Source organism: Corvus brachyrhynchos, unplaced genomic scaffold (assembly GCF_000691975.1).
Source record: "Corvus brachyrhynchos isolate BGI_N302 unplaced genomic scaffold, ASM69197v1 scaffold101, whole genome shotgun sequence".
In the NCBI taxonomy this organism is placed as follows: Eukaryota; Metazoa; Chordata; class Aves; order Passeriformes; family Corvidae; genus Corvus; species Corvus brachyrhynchos.
Window position 1 is genome coordinate 13,869,133 of NW_008237239.1, and position 2,849 is coordinate 13,871,981.

General features: G+C 44.5%; 1 protein-coding gene across 3 annotated transcripts in view; it reads right to left on the minus strand.

Moving 5' to 3' along the window:
• The window catches only part of ANGEL2 (angel homolog 2), an 18,468-nt gene extending 15,626 nt beyond the window's left edge, over positions 1-2,842 (minus strand). Inside the window, exons 1-2 of one of the 3 annotated variants that reach the window (XM_017730017.1) lie at positions 2,598-2,842; positions 616-719 (exon numbers count right to left, since the gene is read on the minus strand). The gene's annotated coding sequence lies outside the window, so the exon portion shown is untranslated. Of the gene's footprint in view, positions 1-497; positions 516-615; positions 720-2,597 lie in introns of those variants that run through there. The other 2 variants (XM_017730018.1, XM_017730019.1) reach the window with 2 other exon arrangements.
• Positions 2,843-2,849: the final 7 nt, after the last annotated feature.

Here is a 2,849-nt window from a genome sequence, read left to right on the forward strand (position 1 = left end):
GACGCCCCCGAAACCGCGCTCCCTTCCCGGGGCGCTCCGGGGCAGCGCCCGCTCCAGAGCCCTGCACGACCGGCATGTAGGCAGCCTGATTGCGGGCTTTTGAAGCATTTAGATGGAGGTAACACTGTGTTCATGCAGTAGTTTCTTCACCCAGCGTGTGTCTGGGCGCTGGAACAGGCTCCCCAGGGAAGTGGTCACAACACCAAGTCTGGCAGAGCTCAAGAAGCATTTGGACAACGCTCTCAGGCACATGGTGTGACCCTCGGTGATGTCCTGTGCAGGGCCAGGGGCTGGACTTTGATGATCCTTGTGGGTCCCTTCCAACTCAGCATGTTCTGTGACAGTTTCCATAGGTGGTCTTCTCCCTGGGATCACCATGTGTTCCTGCAGGGTCAAAGGGACTGAGAAAGAGCTGCGATGTATTTCAAGGTGCTGACTATTTCAAGGGCAGCAGCATCATGCTTAGTGTTTGCAGAAAAAAAACGAACCCCACTCACCCAATAAAGTACTTCAACCTTGTCAGGTTTTAAAATGCAGCTGAAGGTGCTCTGCTGAGGGATGGGTGGGAGACCTGCCCGCCCTGCAGACCCTGCTGACAGACCCACTGCTGCTTACCAGCTGCAGAAACAATCCTCTGGCTCTGCCGATGTTGCTTGAATAAGCACTTAGAACGCTTTCTTAAGGTCTTCTGAGGACAGAGTAAATGCTGGCCCTGTTTACTGTAAGGAAACACAGCACAATGCATAAGAAAAATTATAGTGCTGAATAGTGCAGATGCTGTGCAGGAACTGTAATCAAGTAAAATACTGTTTCTCTGCATTCCTTTTATATCTGTCATAAAAGTGACTTTAAATAACATTTGAAGTTTTCCCAGGAGTGGTAGGGAAGACTGGAACTGAAATAATGCAGTGATGAGCACGCTAGTTAGGCAATGTGTCAAATCCACTTTGGGTTTTCCATTTCTTGGAGACAAGTTACTGGTGAAAGGTAAAAATACCCATCCATTTTCTGTTAGTTTCATCACAATATGACAGTGAAACTACTAGTCCCATAATACACGTGTAGTAGAGGATCTCCCAACTGTATTTTCAAGACCATCTTGTTTTGGTGGTTTGTTCTTTTCTGCATTTTTGTGTTCTTATCTTTTAGATGTATTTCTAGGACAGAAGACAGTAAGCCATAGCTATAGCAACAACAACTGCTGTTATTTCTAGGACCAGAATCCACACATAGCATGCAGTTATTGTCTGTATTTTGACCTACACAGGACACCCAAATTGATCTGCCACTTCGAAGGTTTTTACATAGTAGTAACCTCTGTAGTGATGCTGAAAAAAAAAAGAAATCACTGAAGCTGTGGGTTTTAATGGAAAGGAGGATGTGCTGAAAAGCGTGAAGGTTGTGTAATAGACAAAATAGAAGATAAGAAAAAGACTAACCTATTAATATGATGCAAATTGTCTCTCATCTCAGTGTTGCTAGATTTTCTTGCCTTGATCTAGAGAAGTCTTAATAAGCCAGTAACACTTAATTGTGTATTTTTTATTCTCGTCTAATTACCCTTTTCTGTTGGCTATACCATGTGAAAAGATATTCTTCAGAATTAGGTATCTCCAAATTCTGATTTGTAAGTAGAAGCCAAATTATTTTATGAGTCATTTGAGCTTTTGAAACTCCATAGTGAATGGAGGCTACTGACTCACTGAGGGATACTTTGATTGATTACAGTGCACATAAGAACAGCCACGGTGGCTCAGATCAATGTTCCGCTGAGCTCAGTTTCCTGCTTTCTAAACGTGGTTAGCAGCAGATGCTTAGAAATGTGCAGGGGCTGGGCAAACTTCAAATGAACGCTCTCCCTGCCTCTTACTGTTTTCAGCTCCGTACATTTCCTAAGCCTGATGTGTTTGTCTCTTTACTCACTGTCTCTCTCCCCCAAGTACTCGAATTTGCGAACTTCTGATAACTTATATAACTTCCATGAAGTTCTGTGTACCAGCACAAGATGTAAAAGACACGTTCTTCCTCTCTCATAAGATAAGTGAGAGTGACAAGTGAGCTGCTAACAACCAATGTCCTCTTTCTTCCCCTTCCTTAAGAAAATGTTCCTCAAAGGAGAGGCACTTGCTTACTAGGAACTTCAGTACAAGACACTCTCATCTTTCACAAAGACATGCAATTAAGTATTGTTAAATATTTTATGTCAAAAACCTGCATGAGAGCAGAGATATTAATAACCTGGAAAGGAAAAGCTGTTTTTTTAACATCTGCAATTAAATGAATGAAAGCACAGTGATTAGAAAAAAAAAAATCTTAGCAGTTTATAATCTGAAGTGTGAGATCTACATCGGTACAGATCCCACTACAGACAAGAAATTGAAGGTAATCTTATGAAAGGACAAGGTACTGCAGCACAATATGCTCCTTAGAACTGCAGCAATGCCCCTCAAACCCTGAGGGTTTCCTAACACCAAAGCGTTCCGCAGACCTGTGCATGCACGAGAGCCCATCCGCAGGGAGAAGTCCAGGTAGAGCTTAAAGAACCTGGAGGAGACACAACACACGGAACATGGTGGCTCAATAACCATCAAACTTGCCTTTCTGGTAGCATTCCTCTTTAAAATCCGTGAGTCATTTCTGCGTTACAGGCCTAGGGATTTAGGGCAGCATAGCTTAAAATAGCCCACGGCAGACGCTGGGAGCGGCGTACCAGGGGCTCATTACGATTTGTAGAGGCCACGAGCGCCTGTGTTATCAAGGGGTTCGGCGGTCAGTCCCCGCCAAGTGTAAATCCCCCCCGGCCGTACCCTTGCAGAACACCTGGAACGCGGGCGCGCCGCCGCCGTGCC